The sequence below is a fragment of the Macaca mulatta genome, chromosome 7 (assembly GCF_049350105.2).
Source record: "Macaca mulatta isolate MMU2019108-1 chromosome 7, T2T-MMU8v2.0, whole genome shotgun sequence".
Lineage (NCBI taxonomy): Eukaryota > Metazoa > Chordata > Mammalia > Primates > Cercopithecidae > Macaca > Macaca mulatta.
Window position 1 is genome coordinate 120,730,980 of NC_133412.1, and position 23,670 is coordinate 120,754,649.

Sequence of the window (23,670 nt, forward strand, 5' to 3'; positions counted from 1 at the left end):
TTCACAGTCTCCAGCAATCTGTGACCATTTGAGAATATTTATTCTCTTTGAATCATGTATCACAAATATAAATTCTTCTTTTCTTTCAAAGATTCCTCATTCCAAGAACCCTCAAATGAATCCAATTGTGCCTTTGCTTACAATTTTCATTAATCTTAAATTTTCCGTTATTAATATGTTAACGTTGATTTCGATGCAGAATGAACCCAAAGTGCCTATCAAATTTGCCATGGTTTTTGGTGTTAACAACTAATACAATGGACATAAACAGAAGGTGGAGATGATATATTCACTCAATCATCCATTCGACAAAGATTTATTAAGTCTCTATTTAAGTACAATGTTCAATCTTGGTTCTGCAGACAATGCAAATATTAATCAGACAGATAACACTCTCAATGAGCTTACAATGAGTGCTCATTTTATATATATACACACACACATATACATGTATATATGTGTGGATATATATATATAGATATACATATATATCTAAAATTATGATTCAGGACAGAAAACGAGAAAAATGACAAAAGAAATTCAGAGCAATTGTTTTGTACTTTAGCAGAGGAAAAGATCATAAATCTTATAAGTTAATTTTCATCACCATAGACAAGTTAAAATACGATCAATTTCAGATCACATTGTCTGTGCTTATTTTTACTTTGACAGGACAGTTAAGTATTTTAAAGCACTGCATTAAATATAGTTCTGTCTATAATAATATTATCAAGAACATGTAAGAATTTTTTTTACTGTCCCAAACCTCACCCATGACCTTGCTAAATTATATGAGCAACAATAAAAGTATTATTTCCATGACAGACTTATGCAATATATACAGTCTTTTAGTTCATAATTCAAGGTGAGACAGTTCTATCTTAAAAGTATCAAGCCAAAAACCAGAATTACTTACTTTATATGCATCTAGGGAAATTTTGTTTCATTTTATTATTTTCTCTAATACTACATCTATCTTTCAATTATTGTTTGTATTCTTGAAGAAAATTTTAAAAATCATTCTAATAATACTTATTACCAGAATCAAAATAATAGAGTGCATAGGTATCATAAACGTGGCTCCCTAACATTTGTTAACTCTACATCTTAAACTATCTTTGCAATCTTTAAGCTTAAGTACTTAAGCCATCCAGTTATTCCCCATCTCTGAAAGAATCGAACGGACATGTACACCACTATAAATTTAAAATATTTCTGGGACTGTTATAACAAAATCACCTAAAATATATATTTACATAATTTTATGTAATATAAAAATTATATATATTATATAAAATTATACATATATTTTATATTATATAAAATATATATACACATTTTGAGACAAGTTCTCACTCTGTGGCCCAGATGGGAATCCAATGATGTGATCTCGGCTCACTGCAACCTCCGCCTCCCAGGCTCAAGTGATTCTCCTGCATCAGTCTCCTGACTAGCTGGGATTACAGATGCGCACCACTACTGCCTGGGCTGAGTTTTGTATTTTTAGTAGAGACGAAGTTTCACCATATTGGCTATGGCTGGTCTTCTTGAACTCCTGACCTCAAATGAGGCCACCTCGGCCTCCCAAAGTGCTGGGATTACAGGTGTGAGCCACTGCACCTGGCCTAAATCATCTAAAATAGTTTTTAAGTATCTGTTTGAATAATATTATTTCCCAAAAAGTAACTATCAAATATTTTTAAAATTCCACTTTGGAATATTTTTCTCTCCCATAGATAATTAAGTATATTATTTAAACATTTGGCTTATTTTTGTCATTATCAATGCACATAACAAATGGAACTTTTGATTTATAATTTTTAAATATAAATTCTAGAAAGTCATTCTAGCTGTCATTCAAGAGATAGATATAGGCCAGGCGCGGTGGCTCAAGCCTGTAATTCCAGCACTTTGGGAGGCCGAGATGGGTGTATCACGAGGCCAGGAGATCGAGACCATCCTGGCACACATGGTGAAACCCCGTGTCTACTAAAAAAAATACAAAAAACTAGCCGGGCGAGGTGGCGGGCGCCTGTAATCCCAGGTACTCGGGAGGCTGAGGCAGGAGAATGGCATAAACCTGGGAGGCGGAGCTTGCAGTGAGCTGAGATCCGGCCACTGCACTCCAGCCTGGGCAACAGAGCGAGACTCCATCTCAAAAAATAAAAATAAAAATAAAAAAAAGATAGATATAGATATCGATTGCAGTGTGATATGGTTTGGCTGTGTCCCCACCCGTAATTTCATCTTTAATTATAACCCGAATTGTAATCCCCACGTGTTGTGGGAGGGACCTCGTGGAACGTGATTAAATCATAGGCTTGGTTACCCCATGCTTTTCTGGTGATAGTGAGTTCTCATGCGATCTGATGGTTTTATAAGGGGCTTTCGGCCTCTTTACTCTGCACTTCTCCTTCCTGCCTCCATGTGAAGAAAGACATGTTTGCTTTCCCTTCCACCATGACTGTAAGTTTCCTGAGGCTTCCCCAGCCATACTGAACTGTGAATCAATTAAACCTCTTTGCTTTATAAATTGCCCAGTCTTGGAAAGTTCTTTATAGCAGCATGGAATCAAACTAATACATTGTGTAACATGAAATTGAGTTTTATAGAAATATTTGTGCAGTGATTGGTATATAAACTTAGTCTTCCTGAAACTCATTCTATAATCACCATAGTTTGGCTGCTATCCTACTATTTTAAAATTAAGGCTAACAGCCAAAGCTACATTCCCTCAAAGCATGCAGAACAAAGCCTTTAGAAACATATTTGCATTGTTTGCAAATATTTTCTCCCATTCTGTAGGTTGTCTGTTTACTCCGATGATTATTTCTTTTTCTGTGCAGAAGCATTTTACTTTAATTAAATCCCGTTTGTTTTTGTTGCATTTTCTTTTGAGGACTTAGCCATAAATTATTTGTCTAGACCAATGCCCAGAAAAGTTTTTCCTAGGTTTTCTTCTAGAATTTTTATAGTTTCAGGTCTTACATTTAGTTATTTAATCCAACTTGAGATGATGTTTGTATATGGTGAGAGAGAGGGGTCCAGGTTCATTTGTCTGCATATGGTTATCCAATTTTCCAAGCACCATTTATTGAATAGGGTGTCATTTCTCCAGTGTGTATTTTTTGACTTTGCCAAAGATCAGTTGGCTGTAGGTATGAGTCATCCATCAACAGTTGACTGGATTTTAAAATGTGATTATATATATATACATATATATACACACACACACAGAGGTCACATTTTCACATTTATTCATTAGTATTCTATAGTGTATGTATGTGTGTATATACGTTAGATAATAGATTGGATATTTGTATGTGTATATATACACATACATACATCATAGAATGCTACTCAGCCATAAAAATAAAATTGTCTCTTTTGCAGCAACATGGATGGAACCGGAAGCAATTATCCTTGGCGAAATGACTCAGAAGCAGAAAGTCAAAAACCACCTGTTCTCACTTATAAGTGGGAGTAAATAATGCATACACATGGACATACAGAGTGTAATAATAGACACTGGCAACTTCAAAAGGTGGGTGGTTGGGTGGGATGAGAGAAAAAATACTACTTATTTGGTACAATGTACACTGTGTGAAGATCAGATTTTACCACTATACAATACATCCATGTAATAACTCTACTTGTATTCCTAAATCCAGAAAACAAATAAAAATAAAAGAAAGAAATTTGGCAATATTGCTATGGAAAATTGGAAACCATGCTGCTTTTACTTTATTTATAATTCCTCCACCAGTAATAGTCTAATAAATCAAATCAACCAGGTTTGGCCTCAGACAACTCTATTTTCAAATTATATATCCCCTATTTGCCATCTTCATGGTTTTGAGCAATTTTATTTACTCCTTGTAGCCTCAATTTTCTATCTGCAAAATGCGATAGATCTACCTTCAAGGAATGTTATTTGTGGTGATTAAATGCTATTGTATGTCTAATGCTGTTGAATAACTATTCAAGTATTTCTCACAGTGCATGTGAATTGAGAACGGTGATCATTCAATAGAAGGACAGAAATTATCATTGCTTCACACAGATATTTCCAAGTTGCTTTTCAAAGAAGAACAAATTTTCATTCTCAGTGGCAGTGTACATAAATACACATTTTATTGTTCTTTCAAAATCACTGGTTCTCTCTTATTTAAAAACATTTCTTAATTTGATGTTTGAAAAATTATTTCACCCTAATTTTAATTTTAATTTCTTTGAAAATTAGTGAGACTGAATTTTTTTCAAAGCTATTAGATATTTGCATTTTTGGGTAAATTGTCTCTTCATATACTTAGTACATTTAATAATTAAAATAGATTTTTTCAATATATTAATAATTTGCTTGTCATATTTTTATAATTGGACAAAAAATTTTTGAACCAAATGAATGAATGAGCTAATGCTGCGATAAATTTTCTGCAAGCAGGTGGAAGAAGGAAAAATAATATCTTTTGTACCTATCCATATTTTTACAAAATTTTATTTATTTTTACAGACAGGGTTTCATGCTATTGTCTACGCTGGAGTGCAGTGGTGCAATCATGGTTCACTGTAATGTCTAACTCCTAGTGTCAAACAACCCTCCCACCTCAGCCTCCCAAGTAGGTGGGTCTACAAGCACTCACCACCAAGCCTGGCTAATTTTTAATAATTTTGTAGAGATGAGGTCAGGCTATGTTGCCCAGGCTGGTCTCAAACTCCTGGTCTTAAGCAGTTCCCTTGGCTTGGCCTCCCAAAATGCTGTGATTACAGGCATAAGCCACCTTGCCCAGCCCCCTGAACCCTCACCTTTTTTTATACAAAATTTTAACTTTCAGGTGTGGAAAAATGAACATGGAGAATTTACCTAAGAAATTTTAAAAGAAAGATATCTGATTAGTGTTGGAATTAGAGATTAAGTATGCTGATATACTGTTTAATTATAATATATACATTACTGAGCATATATATGCTACTATAATATATAATATGTTCAATAATCTATACATAATATTTCACTATAATATATATAATATATTATACATATATGCACAGTAAAATAAAACAGTGGTCCCCAACCTTTCTGGTGCCAGGGACTGGTTTTCTGGAAGACAAGTTTTCCATGGACTGGTGTTGGCAGGGGGATGGTTTGGGGATGAAACTGTTCCACCTCAGATCTTCAGGCATTAGATTCTCATAAGGAGCAGGCAAATTAGATCCCTCTCATGCACATGCAGCTTAAAATAGGGTTTGTGCTGATCTGACAGCAGGTAGAGCTCAGGTGGTAATGCTCACTCACATGCTGCTCACCTCTTGCTGTGTGGGGCCCAGTTCCTAACAGGCCATGAACTGGTGCCAGTACATGACCCTGCTGTTGTGGGAAGTCAGGGACCCCGAACGGAGGGACCAGCTGAAGCCGCAGCAGAAGAACATAAATTGTGAGGATTTCATGGACATTTATTAGTTTCCAAAATTAATACTTTTATAATTTCTTATGCCTGTCTTTACTGTAATCTTTGAACACAAATTGTGAAGATTTCATGGACACTTATCACTTCCCCAACGAATATCCTTGTGAGTGCCTATGCCTGTCTTTACTTTAATCTCTTAATCCCGTCATCTTCTTTGTAAACTGAGGATGAATGTTGCCTCAGGACCATGTGATTGTATCAACTCACAAATTGTTTGTAGTGCATGTGTGTTTGAACAATATGAAATCTGGGCATCTTAAAAAAAAGAACAGGATAACAGCGATGTTCAGGGAACAAGAGAGGTAACTTTGAACTGGCCGCCGGTGAGCAGGACGGAACAGAGCTGTATTTCTCCTCTTTCATAAGTAAATAGGAGAAATATTGCTGAATTCTTTTTCTCAGCAAGGAACATTCCTGAGAAAGAGAATGCGCCCTGAGGGTAGGCCTATTAAAGACCCTCTCAAAGCGTGCTGTCTTTTATGGTCGAAGCTGAAGGGATGAAATAAGCCCTGGTCTCCTGTAGCGCTCCCAGGCTTATTAGGACAAAGAAAATTCCCACCTAATAAATTGTGGTCAGACAGATGGTCTGTTCTCAAACCCTGTTTCCTGATAAGATGTTATCAATGACAATGCATGCCGGAAACTTCATTAGCAATTTTAATTTCGCCTCATTGGATGGTCCTGTGATCTCGCCCTGCCTCCATTTGCTTTGTGATATTTTATTACCTTGTGAAGTATGTGATCTCTGTGACCCACACCCTATTTGTGCACTCCCTCCACTTTTGAAAATTGCTAATAAAAACTTGCTGGTTTTATGGTTTAGGGAACATCACGGATCCTGCTGACATGTGATGTCTCCCCCCAACACCCAGCTTTAAATTTCTCTCTCTTGTGCTCTTTCCCTTTATTTCTCAACCCAGCCGGGACACTTAGGAAATAGAAAAGAACCCACGTTAAACATCGGGAGCGGGTTCTTCCCATACCCTGCGGTTTGGAGACCCCCGAAAAAGGATTTAAGTTCACATCAGTTATTTTTTCCACAGGTCATTTATGTTCATAAATTTAGAAACCATTAAAAATGTTCATTGAGAACGAGATTTAACTACTCTTAGGATTTTCAATATTGAGTCTTTTTAAAATTTTTGAGACAGATTCACTGTCTCGCCCAGGCTGGAAGGCAGTGGCCCAATCGCTGCTCACTGCAACCACCATCTCTCTGGCTCAATCAATTCTCCTGCCTCATTCTCTTGAGTAACTGAGATTACAAGCATGTACCACCACGCCCAGTTAATTTTTGTATTTTTTAGTAGAGAAGGGGTCTCACCATGTTGGCCAGGCTGGTCTCGAACTCCTGACCTCCAGTGATCTGCCCACCTCAACTTTCTAAAGTTTTGGAATTACAGGAGTAAGCCACCACACCTGGCCAATATTGAGTCTTTTAATACACAAATTCAATTAATAGAGTAGTTATACATTACCACTGATTGGTTTGGTGAAATATCCTGGATAATTTACTGAATCTGCTTGTATGTCAATTTAATAAAGGGTTTAAAAATTGAACATTACATGAATAGACTATGCTCTAGTTAAAGCAACATAATATTAAAATTTAAAATAAACATATTAGTGTGTAATGACTAGTGTTGTTGGGGTACTTTTCCCTTTATAACTACTTTATCAGAACATTTCCTTTAAATTGTGATTATCTATAATCTAAGAAATTTCTGTTACCCAATCAGTAACTTCTGACGTATACAAATTTAGGAGGTAATAAAATTTGCACTGTCAGAGGCTAGTGAAATTTAAAAATAAATCACAAACACTGTGTCTGAACTGTTAACATAAGTCAATGTAAAAATACAATGTAATTCACAATAATTCACTTTGTATGTTACTTTCTGATAAATATTCCTTTAAGTAAGGATTAGGTATAATAATCTATTTTGGGCACTTTTTCTGAAAGTTAAGTAATCATCTAACAGGCTCCACATGGGAAGCAGAAAGCAAACAGTAGAAGGAGCAGAGATGAAAATAAATAGGTCCACCGGACAGGAAACCTGGCATGTTGGTTATAAATCTCCGACTTTCTTATCAATATACAGATACCAGAATCTTCCTCATGTACCTTTCTTTGCTGTAATATAATTCTTTTCATTGCCGTAGACTATTCCGAGGCAGTTACCCTCTCTTATCAACTCTAATTATATGTATTGCAACTTGTTCACTGAACTAATATTCCTACAACAAAACGCTGAGCAAAGGATACTTTCTTTTTTTTTTTCATGAAGCTGTTACTGCAACAAGCAGGCATAGAAGACCTTGATTTTTGCTGTTAGACTGTGCTATTAGTGTGAAGGCATCCTCATCCTAACCTACTGTTAGTATATACATGGGCTCACAATGTCTTTCCCATCATTATAGGTACAAGAGAAATGGTACTTTGAGTGAACACAAGAAAACTTTCCTTCAGGAATTCACCAACAAAGGTTATATTTCTAACACATTCTTAAGTCAGGAAAAAAATAATGGCATTACTTAAATTGTTATCAAATGCACTGGAACAAGTATTTCCACATTAGCAATGTATATGAAATAAAGGGGACCCAATGCTTCACAATAAAAATATTAGGAAAAAATATTTCAACTCTTGAATTGAAAAGGAAAAGCATACAGTTCTAACGGGAAGGATTTTGACATAGCAATTTTTGGCATATATATATATACTCTGTGTATTATTATGTATTTTAGTCAGAAAACTTTTTTAAAAAGCAGTTTCCTTATTTATTGCTCTGACATCACCACTTATAATTTATGAAACTACAGTTTATAAATCATGTAGCAGGGAAGTAGTCACTCAATATCTTAATGCTTAGCTATTCTGGCACTTTTTTATTCTTCAGTATTTATTTTCCTTGTATTATATGCCAATATGTTCATATCACTCCAGGATAGCTCATCAGCTAATCTTAGTCCCTATTTGAAACCAAAGGTGTGTGTTCAATTTTAGGCATATTTCTTCATAATTATTTCAGCTGGAATTAGTCCATAATATAATATAATGGAACAAAGTTGCATAAAATGTACCTGGCTGTCTTCCCACTGACTGGTCTTTGTTAGACTGAGATATCTTAAATCTCTAGCAAATTCTAGCATATTGGAGATATCAATACTCCAGGATTTGCTATAAAGGTGAGCTTTATCCTTTATTGTGGATTTTGCATGTATATTTGTTAACATTGGAAAATCATTGAAAACTAGTTTATATGTCTGTTTCAATATGCAAATATAGTTATTTCTTCCCCTACTTATACAGAATTAAAATTTAACCAGGTTAATGCCCTTCTACCAATAGTCACAATATACATAAACACTGTTATTCCCTATTCTTCTAGACCAAGAAAGTATTTTATAAATTGTAAATAGGCAATTAATTTATTTTTATGTCCATTGCTAGAATCTGAACAGTGCAGTTGTCCTATAGCTTCCTACCACTACCAGCTTATATACCTATAGCTTCCAGCAATAGAGATGAGCAAAGATTGGCTATTCCAAAGATAATAAGAGGAATAAGAGGCACAACAGAAACAGCACTTATCTTTTGATGAGTTTTTGTACTTACTAAATCATGACATCCAGGCTCTGTCTCCCGAGAAGGGGCAGTTCATAGGCACTGAAACTCTGCGTGAGAATTTACAAACATGTTTTCATTTTCAAACAGATCTAATTTATTTTACTACAACTGTGCATTCTCTCATTTTGTGTCCAGGCATTTATCTTTGTCCAGATAACCACAGGGATATATGTGTCTATATTTAATTTGAAGATGAAAGAAAATATGAAATTTAGTAGTAGACATTGTTAGAAAATACACCAACACTAAGTTTTTAAAACAATTTTTAAAAAATCTGCACGTCTACTTCCCCTGAAAAATCATTTGCATATTTTCACAAAACAGTATGATAAAATATACTTGAAGACATGTATAACCCCCACACATAAATCTGTGTGGCTCATACCCCTTCAATTAAGTCAAAACTATGTTGAACACATTTCCTCATCTGCTCCTGTTGACTGAACTCCTTGGATATTTTAAAAGTCTTTCAAAAGGTAAATTAATCCTGTGACTGAACAATTGACCATTTAGAGGCCTCAACCAGTAACAGGAATTCTTTCCCTATTTAGGTTATTTTGTATATTATTACAGTTGTAACCAGGGGTCTTCTCTATTCATTGGTAATAAGAAAATCAAGACTACAAAGGAATATTAAAAAAAAACTGGTCATGAAAAATATATACTGATTTAGATAGCTGAGCCAGAAAATCTGAAATGAAATTTCATTAGAATTCAAAATTTAACAACTAGCACCAAGTTTGTGGTATCCAAATACTAATTCTCACTTAAAGGATCCAGTGCTTCCCAGAGAAATAGCTGACTTTTGGACTCTTGGGAGGATACATAAAAGATGAACCTGGGGCATGTGCTGACAGGCTTGGAAGTTGCCAGAACCAAGCAGAAGGGGTTCCAATGGGTCCAGAATGCAACAATTTTAGTACTAAAAATAATCATGATTACAACTGATCAAAACACATCAGATATTTTAAAATCTGTATATTCATAAGGAGACTAATGAAAGTTAATAGAACCAATTCATTACAACTGTAGTTAGTTAGAAACAACTTATATTCAAGGTTGGTTAGAAAAAGAAAATATATCAAACATTCACCCTGCTTTTTCTGAATAATTTGGGAGAGTTCTTCTCTATTAAAGATTATAGCTAAAAATACAAACAGGGTAATAAAAATTACTATTTTGCAACCCCAATGAAATCATAATAGATCTAGGTAATGATCATCAGTGAATTTTGTTAGATTAAATATTAATGTATATTTTATAATGCAAAAATAAGGGTAACCATCCCTGAAACCACTGATGAATTTTATCCTCACTGGAAATGGAATGGTCAGATATTACATGCTTCATGATATGGTATAACATTAAAAAATCTGAACTTAAATATGATTAAACCTCTGAATATTACTACCAGTTTACAGGTAAGAGATGATAGCAGAATTAGTTACATGACTTCATAAGAAATGATTCAGTCAAATTCAAAATGCAGAACATTCTATAGGACAAGTAAATCAGTTTCTTGACAACTCAATGGCATTTCTAAAAAAGAGGATGGGATAGGGTCCTTTACAGAATGAAAAAGACATCACAAAGAAATATAACGAGCAGATACTCCTTGGCTCCAATATTTCAGATACCTACTAAGATATTTTAGAACAAATCAAGGAAACCTGAATAAGAACTGGTGTTAGTGTTAAGGATTTTGTAAATGGTGTTAGATAAAGTTTATTATGAGTTGAATAGTGTCAGCCCAAAATGATATATTTGAGTCCTAACTCCTAATACCTCAGAATGTGGTCTTATTTAGATAGAAAGTCTTTACAGAGATAAAGTTAAATGAGGTCAATTAACCTCAAGTTAAAATTAGGTCATTAGAGTAGGCCTTTATCCAGTAGGACTGATGTCATAAAGGGAAAGATCTGGATACAAAGATTGACACAAGTAAAAGTAATATGATGTGGAGAGGCAACAGAAGACAGCTATCTACAAGCCAAGGAACAGCTCTTTCCCCAGAACTTTCAAAAGTGCATGGCCTTGCTGAAACCTTAATTTCAAATTTGTAAACTCCAGTACTGTGAGGCAATACTTTTCTGCTGTTAAGCCATCTTGTTTATAGCACCTTTTGATGGCAGCCCTAGCAAACTAATACACCATTCAATTATCTTTATTAGTTGGACATACATTATATAAGTATTTATACATGAAACAACATGTGCAAGATTTTCAGTACAATTATCTAACAAAACAGTGAAAGAGAAGAAATAAGATGAGAGGCTTCATAATTACTGGAGTTACGGATACATAGAATTAATGCTATATTAATTTGCAATTGACTTAAAATGTCCATTTAAAAGGTTTAAAAAGCAGACAAAATAGCTGGGCCTGTAGCCTCTGCTACTCAGGAGGCTGAGGAACTTTTTCTGAAGCATCTAGGAATGCTTTTAATTACATAATGTACATTAAAAAGTATCCCTTACTTTTAGAAGGATCCCTTAAGCTAGGAGTGTGAGGCTACAGTGAGCTATGATCATGTCACTGCATTCCAGACTGGGTGACAGAGTGAGACCCCCTTTTCTAAAAATAAGCAGGAAGGAAGGAAGGAAGGAAGGAAGGACGGAAGGAAGGAAGGAAGGACGGAAGGAAGGAAGGAAGGAAGGAAGGAAGGAAGGAAGGAAGGAAGGAAGGAAGGAAGGAAGGAAGGAAGGAAAAGAAAGAGAGAGAAAGAAAGAAATTAAGGTTCACACTGATGAAATTAAGGCTCCCTAAATTCTGTCTTATGTGTACAACACCAAAGCACAAACCAAAGAACCTAGCCAGAGAAATGCCACTCATCAGTTTTATCATGAAGATTTGTATCTCAATCTGTACCTTTTAGGATGTTGATAAGCCCACTCTAATAACTAGCTTTCTGAGAAGGTTTTTATTAAATACTATACAAAGAACTGAAATAGTTTGTGAATCCAGTATAAAATTTTAAATATAAAAGATAATCCTTTGGATTTTTTTGATTTTTTATTTGTATTTTTTCTTGGGGGACAGTGTCTCACTGTGTCACCCAGTCTGTAGTTGAAGTGCAGTGTCGTGATCATAGATCACTGCCGCTTCCAAACTCCTGGACTCAAGCAATCCTTCTGCCTCAGCCTCCCAAGCAGCTGGGACTGCAGACGCTTGTCACCACGCCTGGATCATTTATTTTAATTATTATTTTGTAGAGAAGGGATCTGACTCTGCTGCCCAGACTGGTCTCAAACTCCTGACTTTAAGTGATCCTCCTCCTGCCTCCAGAAGTGCTGGAATTACAGGCTTGAGCCACTGTATCCAGCTAAAAGACACTTTTTTAATTTTTTTATATTATTTTTTATTTTATGATTATTATTATTATTATTTAAGATGGGGTCTTGCTCTGTCACCCAGGCTAGAGCACAGTGGCGCGATCTCGGCTCACTGCAAGCTCTGCCTCCCAGGTTCACGCCATTCTCATGCCTCAGCATCCCGAGTAGCAGGAACTACAGGCGCCTGCCACCACGCCCGGCTAATTTTTTGCATTTTTAGTAGAGATGGGGTTTCACCATGTTAGCCAGGATGGTCTCGATCTCCTGACCTCGTGATCGTCCCACCTTGGCCTCCCAAAGTGCTAGGATTACAGGCGTGAGCCACCACGCCCGGCCTCCTCCACTATCTTAACTCTATCATTGCTTCTTATTCCTTTATTTTGTTGTCAATACCAATACAACTTTCCTGGTTGCCAATACCAATGCATATTCTCTGGAATATGGTTGAGTGGTACCGATGTTCAAGATGATATTTACCTTCTCCTTTTTCACTATGTACCTGTGATATTCTTTTAAAATGTGGTTAACCTGTATCTAGTTCGTGAATGCTTAGTCCTAGCTTCCCTCTCTAAATAAGGGTTCTCATCTTTTATAGAGCCTAGTACCAAAAATAGACGTATAAAATGTGTAACCCTAAGATCTTCTTAATAACCTAGAATACACAGCAATTTTATGATGCTTTTCATACAGCTAGGTGACATAATACTTACTGGTTACATTGTAATAAAACGAATACATCGGGGATTAAAAGTAAAGGGAGACCAAGGAGCAAATTCTCTAAAAAATCTAAATGAACTCTTTCAAAACTTTGGTGTTTTAATTGCTCAGTAATTCATTTTGTCATATTTCCATTCTAAAAATGGTTTTCTAAACCATAATTATTCTTTGGATGCAGTTGTTAATTTTCTCCATAATTATTCTTTGGATGCAGATGTTAATTTTGAATACTGAGCTATGGACTAGGAACCTGCTATAGGTGACCAGTTTTGATAACATTTACAACAGTTGGGTAATTTTACATACATATATATATATATACACACACACACTATATATATATATATATTTTTTTCAATGCTCTTCTTCTCCATCACATTATATTGAATTATATTGTAATATTACAAAAGGGAGAGTACAAAAATGATGTCTGGCTTCTTCATGCTATATCTGAAGTCTCAAGAATGCCTGTTGCAGAAAGATCTTAATGGACATTTTCCAAAAGAAGACATACAAATGACTAACAGGTACATTCAAAAATGCCCATTACTAATCCTCAGGAAAATGCAAATCAAAGCCACAACGAGATACGGCTTCCTTCCATTTAGAAGGGCTATTATGAAAAAAGAAAACAAGTGCAGGTGAGGATGTGTGGAAAGGAAACACTAACAAACTGTTTATGCTGTTGTTGGGATAGTAAACTAGCACAACCATTATGGAAAACAGTATGGAAGTTCCACACAAAACTAAAAATTGAACTATCATATGATCCAGCAATCTTAGTAGTGGCTACACATACAAAGTAAACGAAATTGATATGCCAAAGAGAAAACCACACTCCCATGGTTCATTCAGTATTATTTGTAAGGCCAAGACATGGAATCAACCTAGCTGTCCACCAACAGATGAATGGATAAAAAAAAAAAACATACTGTATACACAATGGACTTACTATTCAGCCATAAAAAGGAGTGAAATACTGTCATTTGCAATAACATGGATGAACCTGTAGGACACCATGTTAAGCAAAATAGTAAAATAAGCCAGACACAGAAAGGCAAATACCACATAATCTCACTCATATGTGGAATCTTAAAAAAAAAAAAAAAGTGGATATCACAGAAACACAGAATAGAATAGTGGTTGTCAGATAGGGGAGAGGGAAGGGAAAAACGGAGAAAGGTTGGTCAACAAGTGCGAACTTACAATTAGGAAGAACAAATTCTGGTGTTTTATTGAACAGTGATATGACTGAGATTAGCAGTAAGATATTGTATATTACAAAACAGCTAGAAAAGGGGCTTTTGAATGTTCTCACCACAAAAAAATGATAACTGTATGAGGTCATGTATGCACTAACTACCCTGATTGACTCATTACACAACATAGATCTGTATGAAAACATTAAATTATACTCATAAATAAGTACAATTAAGATGTGTCAAAATAATTTTTTTAAAAAATGCCTGTTGAATCACTAAAAACTCAAGTGTTTGTCAAATAAAGAAATGAAGCAACTGATGTATAATTAATCAAGTTTTTAATAATCCATTCTAGTAAAAAATGTACTATTTTTATGTAATTATTTGCAAAATGTGTACTAATTCTCCCTTAGTTTTCAATTTACCCCCAAATTTCAATTTACATTGACATTTCTTGCAGCGTTAATACAAAATCATAAAAAATATAATTTGAATTGAAATCCAGAGTTAATTTATCTATGGAATAATTCCTAATCTGTGGTAAGACCTTCGTGTATTCTGCATATATCCATTATGAATCTTGCCTATTAATTTTTTACTTGATTGGACCTAAATCTCAAAAAATAATAATCAATTTACTCATGAATTCACTGAATGAGTACTGAGAAGAAATGATGCTCAAAGCATTCTTCTCATTCTTCACAGTGAAGTAGGAGAAAACTATGAATAGGACACAGATCCTGTTCTCTGTGGACAAAAAGTTTGTAGGAGAGATAAGACATGCACATAAATAACTACTAAAATGCAGAGTTATTAGCGAGGAGAGGAGTATAGATAAAGAGCTATGAGAGCTCAGTAGGTTCCTATTGTCTGATAGGATCAGCATCTTCTCTATAAGGAAAGCAATTTTTGAGCACAAGTGTTTGGGCAAATGGAGTTTGGATGTCAGAGAAGACATCCAAATGGGCTAACCAGTTTGAGCAAAGGCACATAACTAAGGCTGACTGACGCCTAAGATAAAATAAAATAAATATGAAAGATAGAAATGATTAAAACAACAGCTAATTTTCCTCTAAAAAATCTATTTTTCCTACAAACACCCATTTACAAGCTTTATTTCCCAACCTTGCTTACAGTCAGATACGGTCACATGAACGACTTCTTGTCATAGTACGCAAATGCAACTGTCGTGTGCAAATTTCTTCTCAGTGTTTTAAATTAAATTGCTTGCCCTGGACTTCATATGTTTCTCTCTCTTTTCCCTTATAGGCTGGAAGTTTCTGACACTTGACTAGGCTACACTGTATATGTGAGAACAATGCTTTAAGGTCACTGTCTCTGCAACAGTGGCCACCATTCCTGGCCTGTTCTGTGCTGTCCAGTATGGTAGCCACTAGCCAAACAGGTGGCTATTGAAGACAAGTCCTCATTGAGATGTGTTGCAAATATAAAATATACACAGGAATTTCCAACACTTAGTATGAAAAAAAGAGTGCAGGCCGGGCAGGGCGGCTCACGCCTGTAATCCCAGCACTTTGGGAAGCTGAGGCGGGAGGATTGTTTGAGGTCAGAAGGTGTGAAGTCAAAGGATGGAACTGAGGTCCCTGGATGGTTTCCTGCAGCAGACCCAGCCTAGATCTCTAACATCCAGAGTTTATTTTATGGCCCTGGATGCCAGCGTGAGTTTAGACTTTTTTCCGTTTTTATGGTCACTAGGAGGTGGAGGAAGAAGAGACAAAAGGGCTGCTATTTTTTTTTTCCTTTGGCACACTTACTGTGTACCATCATTGTGCTCTTCCAAGTTATTTCACTAGAATTTGATAAGAAGCACTTGTTGGCAGTTGAGCATATAATGGATTGAAATGAGGATACATGATAATATCAAATCTACTTAATATCATAAATGAAAATATGAAAGAGAGAACAGAGAGATAAACTGTAGCGAATGTAGAATCATGGTTATAACAAAGGACTATCCAGCTGCCATAGTAACGTAGGAGATAATGGAGACTGGTTACTTTCAAATTAGGTAATGGAATAAGGAAGAGCATTTAGAAGACAGAATTGTGAATATGGTTTGTGAAAAAAAAATACATTCAATGGTGATTTAAATATTCAAAAGAGGAACTACCAGGAGAGCAGGACTGCCACATCAGTTTAGAAAGCCATTTGCATAAAAATAAATTGAGAAAATAAGCTCCGTGTAATATCAATTGTAAAGAGTGTACAAAACAGACCAGATCTGAAAAGGAGAGAGAACAGGATTTCACACAGCCATCTTTGATCCTAACCAAAAAAGAGCTAATAAACCTCACTTTTAGTCCCTTTCAAGTAGTTCTAACATGTTGGCTATAAATTATCAGACACTAGAAAAAGAAAGGTTTTGAATAGTGATTTCAACTTGTCCCTAGTGATATAAGTAATGCATTATTCTCTTAGTATTTTTCTTTATACTTAAAAGAATTCCTCCCAGATAAAACTTCCATGGATCTCATCTTCAGTGTCAGAACTGCCTAAATAATTCATACAAAATTTTGTTTCTGCTGAGATTATGTCAATAACTGAAGAAAATTAAATTTGGGCTTAAGATCTTTCAGTTGATTACTTGGGTTACTCTTTATACTCCTGTTGCAACACAGAATCTGAGAACTGAAGCAGGAATTGAAAAAAAAACCGCAACTTTAATGCAGTCCAGCTCATCCTCATACATGAATCCCACTACGCCTCTCTTGACAAGTCTTGCCTCTATCTAAATATCACTGGGTACTTCCTGACATCAGTGAAAAAGAATTCTATTTTTGAATGGCTCTATTTGTTAGGAAGTCTTCCTGATATAGTAGTGTAATCATTTCCATTCTCTATGGAAGACTTCCAACATAAGGATAGCTACTTTTCAACAAGGCTACAATTCAAATATTCGAAGAAAGTTATGTCTCCTATAAATCTTACTTCCAGACTAAATATTTCCCATTCCTTCCACTATTTCTTATGTAGCTGTTTGCTCTATTTTTACTATACTGGTCATTTATTAAGGAGCATGCTTCCTGTAAAAATATCTGAGTAATGTAGAGTTAATTAGTGGCAGCCACGTATTTCCTAATTTGTTGATTGACTCTCTCTCTATATATATATATTTGCTACCAGTATATATATATAATATTTATATATAAATATATTACATATAATATATTAAATATATATTTGCTACCAGTAGTTTTTCTGATTTTTTAAAAATATGAATGAGAAACAGAAGGGAAAAAAGAATAACACTTACTCTCATTGTTGTTATGAAAACAAAGTCTCCACGTATAAGTAAGAAAGGTTATTTGTTGCTGTTGCATTGTTTGTTGTTGGTGGATATTTCCATATGGATATGAAATCTAGTGGGTAGCTTAGATACCCTGACTAGAACACTATAGGAAGCAATAAGATAAACACAGACATAAAAATAAGTCTTGTGCATAAAAGAATACAACTTTTTTGTTTGTTTGTTTTTTGAGACGGAGTCTCATACTGTGACCCAGGCTGGAGTGCAGTGGCGCAGTCTCAGCTACTGCAAGCTCTGCCTCCCAAGTTCATGCCATTCTCCTGCCTCAGCCTCCCGAGTAGCTGCGACTACAGGTGCCTGCCACGCCTGGCTAATTTTTTGTATTTTTAGTAGAGACAGGGTTTCACCATGTTAGCCAGGATGGTCTTGATCTCCTGACCTCGTGATTCGCCCTCCTCGGCCTCCCAAAGGGCTAGGATTACAGGCCTGAGCCACCACGCCTGGCCAAGGAACACAACTTCTTATGAGAATATAGGCAAAGAGTTAAGATGGTTGCAGATGTAGATAGGTTTCTATGAAGAAAGTTGGGTTACTCAACCTTCACACACTTTACACACACAAGAGAACATGAGAAAGTAGTTGCCATCTATACCAGAATGCTGTGAAAAACAGACATGTCTAGATGGCAGAATTTAGTCTACATTAAGTAATCAGGTAAACTATAATACAGAAAAGATAGAATGCTAGAAGCAGCTTTGCTGGGATGGGATGGGATAATATTGTTCATGGGTATATTTTGTAAAACTCTTGAAATATTTATTCTGAAACGAAGGACAATGAGTTAAAAAATTAGTCTGGAGATCATAAGTGGTTACCCATGAAAGTGGATCAGATCAATGAAGGAAACTGGTATGAAAGCACAGAAGGGGGAAGTATGGGGAGCTCTTTTATTTGAAGTATGTAGGCAAAATGAGCTGTGTCCGGACAGCAGAGCATTGGGGGCATGACTGCCTCTACCTAGCTTTCAAAGGATATGATGACCTGGCACAGCCACAAGTACGGGACTGCAGCCCAGGATAGCTGTGGGACCTAGGCAGAGAGCCGCTGGGGTTGGGGGCCTTCCTTCCGAGTCATGTGGATGGTATTTTCATCCCACTGGGCCTGGAAAGCAGAGTATCAAATCAAGAGGATTCTTCCTGAGGATTAAGATCTTATGAAATTTGTCTTGCAGTTTGGAGTTAGGATCCTTTATACCTTCTTTTCTACGTCTCCCTTTTGGACAGGAAGTATCTATCTTATGAATGCCTCCTATGCTTGTATTTTGGAAACCTAACATGTTTAATTTCACAGATTGACAGCCTGATAGCAATTTGCTTTGGGATGAATTGTACCTTGAGTTACATCCATATCTGATCAAATGATGTTTAGATTAGACTTTAGTGTTGATGCTGGAAAGAGTTAAAACTTTTAGGGCTGTGGGGATGTTAATTTATTTTGAACGTGTGAAGAATATGAATTTTGGGGGGCCAGGTGTGTAATGCTATAGACTGATTTTTTTTGACTCATGAAAATTCATATGTCGAATTCCTAACTCTCAATTGTGATGGTATCAGGAAGTGGGACCTTTGGGAGGTGATCAGGCCATGCAGGCAGAGCCCTTCTCAGTGGGATTAGCGTTCTCATAAAAGGGGCCCCAGAAAGCTCCCTCACCCTTTCCACCACATAAGGATGAAGCATGAGGACAGCAGTCTGCAACCTAGAAGAGAGCCCTCACCAGAAACCGTATTAATACCTTGATTTCAAGCCTGCAGCCTCCAGAACTGTGAGAAATAAATTTCTGTTGTTTATAAGCTACCCAGTCTATAGCACTTTATTATAGCAACCCGAACTAAGACAGAATTATATAGTGAGAAGTAAAGAAGAGATAGAGTTCTCCTGGTTTAACATTTTCTAAATAAGACATGAAAAGCCCTTTTAAGCAGTTTTACAAACCTTAACTTATTTTGGCCTTTAGCCTTTGGATATTAGCTTGAGAGTTCTGCCTAATTTTATTTATTTTGATTGTTTAACTCAATGTCTTAAGAAAATCTGAGGTAATCAGAACATCCTTGAATAGTCATGTTGCTCTTTTTAGTTATTCCTCCCCTCCCTTTTCTTCCTGAAATGGAAGACTGATATCACCTAGGTGATATAGGGATAAATGGGAAGCCTTCCAGTGATTTTCCATTGTGATTACAATAAAATCCAAACTTCTTGTGGTTGTCAATAAGTCCTTACAGGAGCTGGCTCCTGTCTCTCTGATCTCATCACAGTTAACCTCCCATCAGTAGTGATTCTTTCTGTCCTGATCCAACATAACCCTGCCTGACAGACTTCGCATTTGTCAATTACTTAGCCCAGAATGGGAGTGCTTTGCTCCCATAGTTTGGATCTCAGCTCAAATGATTTTTCTTCGGCACAGACCTCATTAAGTATCTTGGCAAAAACAGCCTTACCCCTACAAGTTGTTGTTCTCTATTCTGTTGCCCTGTCTCAACTTTATTATGGCAGATCTTGTAATCCACAGTTTTCTTATTTTTATTGGTTTGTGTTGTGTCTACCTACCAACCTACACATGTTAACTCTATGAAGGCAAAAACTATGTTTCATTCATTAGTGTTCCTTCAGATCCTGGAACAGGACCTATCAGGAAAAAGACCTTCATTAAACAAACCTTACTATAATGAATTCATGAATGGAGGAAGACAACTTACACTTTGACCCAAAAGAAACCTCATTACTGGTGGAAATGAAATTGAATTTTGAAAGACTGTGTCATAAGTTCAGCATTAAATATTTTTATAGAAAAAAAAACCACTTATAATATAGAACATATCTATTAAATAGTTAGACATTTAAAAATTATTTTATATTTAAATAGTATACATGGAAGAGATTGTTTTGTTTATAACACAAAAAGTATCTACTAAATAACTACACTATTTTAAAAGTTCTTTTTGTGGAAACAGTGAATGTGTAAGAGGGTTGCTTTGTTTGTTTTTTGCCCTTTTTCTATTGTCTCAATTCTAATGGACTTAAAACAGGACTTATATTTTCCTGAGTATAAAGATTGTTTCATGCAAGTTATTGTAAAAGTTTTGTACATTGCATTCACCGAAGAAAGGAAAGGTAGTAAATGAAGACAGATACACAGACAAACACATTTTTAAACTATAAATAGTGCAACTGGTGAAGCAGCCAGTTCAGGCAGGAAGTCTATCTTCATTTAACTGAGTAGAAGGGAAGAGCAGGAAGATAGTGAAAATGGAATGGTGAAGGTGAACAACTTATGGCAACACAGAGTCAGGTCTATCCCTCAAAGAAACAGGTGTGTGTGTGTGTGTGTGTGTGTGTGTGTGTGTGTGTGTATGATAAACACTTGCAGGCCTACATATTCCAAATTGCTCTAGTCATTTTGCATACATAAGCACAAATAATAAACTTTGGTTGAGTAAAGTCCTTGTCAAGAATCACAGAGCTGGCATGTGCTACTATCTCATGGGGCACCATGAGAATTACTGAAAACTGCCCATTGAACACCGTGCATATCAACTGACTTAGTATATTATTTTCTTTCTAAGTTCAGGTGGCATACGTGGACATATAAACATATTAGAGTGTGAAATGTTTGCTGTTTATATCTGATTTTGATGTTCAACAATGAACTAAAATTAAATAATTGTCAGAATTTTTAAAAAAGTAACCTTGAAACTACCCATTGTAGCTTTTTCTTCTCATTCTTCTGCATTAGGAAATTTTCAGTAAAAATTTTTGGTATATATGATAATTTCCTCATTATAAACATTTAATGTGATCTCAATTAAACTATAGTTCAAAATCACTCATAAAGAGTCAAATAGACCCCAGAGTTGGGGGACTATAAAATCATAAATCAAATTCTACATTTTACTTACTGAAATGGTATCACCTTTCAAGTGCCAAAGATTTGAATGACTTATTAAGAGATGCTTTGTTCTATCGACATCATAAATCTATCGTAGTCTACGCCAAGGTCCATACTTAATAGTATTTCAACTGTGAAATACTAATTTAAATCCACAGTTCAATGATTTTCTCAGGAGATGACAGCATAATGTTGAAAATTATTGATGTCAGTCTCTTATAAAGTAGATTCCCTAGAGAGCCACTCAAAATCCATAGCTTTTTCTCACTGTGAGGGTGTCAGCCATCTCTGAGCTAGATGAAAGAATGGGAAGAAAATAGGTCCCATGTTTTATCATCCTCATTTAACACACGTTCTTTTCTAGCTCTCAACCACCATTCAGAGGTGAACTTCAAAACTCTGCTGGGTTTATACACAATGCCATAAAAAAATGACTAAATAGCATTCAAGGAAACTTTTAATAACATCCTTATATTCTCAAAGTTAGTTATTGTATCATTTATTTGGTGTACATTTCATGTACCTCATCATCAAGAAAAGAACTGTTCCACCGTTTCCTATTATATATACTCATTCCATGTCAATAGCTTATGCTTTTTTTCTAACAAATCTAAAACACTGATGATGTTTACAGAAACAATGTTTCTTATACAGCAGTGTTACTGAAGTAAAGCTCATGATGAAAGAAAGCATCACCTTAATAAAATAGGAACTATTAACAAATTATATAAGAGAAGTATTCACTCACATTCCTCAAATGTTTATGGAAGACTTTCTTTTTTTATATATGGCTGATATGGCAGTGAACAAAACAGTAATAGTTTATGTACTAATGGAGCTTACAATGAAAGAAATATTCTAAAACAATCACTTTAATATATACATGGGACAACTTAATATTTTGTGCAAGATCTCCTGATGTGGAAAATGTTGAATCATTTAATTCTTTCCCACTAGTATTTTTAGTGACTTTTCCTACCCACAGAGAAAAACAGACTGATAGTTTTATTTACCCATTCTGGAAGAATGAATGGGTAAATGAACATTTCACCAGTAATTTTTAGTGATTTTTTTCTACCCACATAGTAAAATAGATATTTTTACTTACCCATTCTAGAAAAATGAACGTGTAAATAAGCATTTCACCAGTAACAGCAGAATCAATCACAATGTAAACATTTCTTAGGGTGTAAATTCTGATACATATTGTTCCTAAGGCTAAGAACCATAAATAAATGATAGCTGGAGAGTGACATTTAAGAAACTAAAAGTACATTAAGTTGGCATTCCCTATCATATGTTCTGAGTCAAAAATTAATTGACCTCTGTTTCTAATGCTGTAAAAATTAATATTAAATGGTTTCTCCAAATTCAGTCAGTAACTCACATATGAACCAATTCAACAACATTTATTATGTACCTTCCCTCCTTTTGTAAGAACTCACATACTATTGGAATAGTCTAAGATGAATGTGTAACATCTGAAATAATGTAAAAGCTCAACAAATCTTGTTGATTTCTCGGAAGAGTCTAGTAGGCTAAAACACTATGTAGAATGTAGTGACACTGGAGTGGGGAGTTGAAACTCAGAAACTGACAACAAAGCCACCAACAGCAGACCTAACAACAAGGAGTTCTGGTTTTAACAAGGTGACCACCTTGACAGCCTTTTACTGTTTTCAAATCTTTTGTTTTGTTTTTGAGAAAGGTGAAGGGAAGACTTGCTACAATTACTAGCTGCAGTTGAAGAGAAAACTCTACTTGGTACATTGTGTTTTCCTCCTTCAACAACAGGCCTCATTTTTTAAGTCTAAAAGAGAGACGGGCAATGCCCCCAAGTTCCTGAGAAATGTTACACTGACGAGCCATCTTTCATTTGTGAGCTCCTAATTGGACTTAAGAAGCAAGTAAAATTAGATCAGAAAGCAACTCTAGACTAAAATTAACTCCTGGAATTCTGCCCTTCTGAGTTTTCTGCGGTAATTATTGGAGAAGGAGGGATATTTAGATGTCTCTAATCCTTGCTTTAAAAACAAGAACACTAGAAACTCTTGAGATATTTTTCGATAAATCACAAACCTATTGACACCAGCCCTGGGTCTAGAATGG

The 23,670-nt window shown here is 35.5% G+C and overlaps 1 protein-coding gene across 1 annotated transcript in view; it reads right to left on the reverse strand.

Moving 5' to 3' along the window:
- MDGA2 (MAM domain containing glycosylphosphatidylinositol anchor 2) overlaps positions 1-23,670 on the reverse strand; it is an 832,021-nt gene that overhangs the window by 646,696 nt on the left and 161,655 nt on the right. The gene's annotated exons all lie outside the window — the stretch shown is intronic.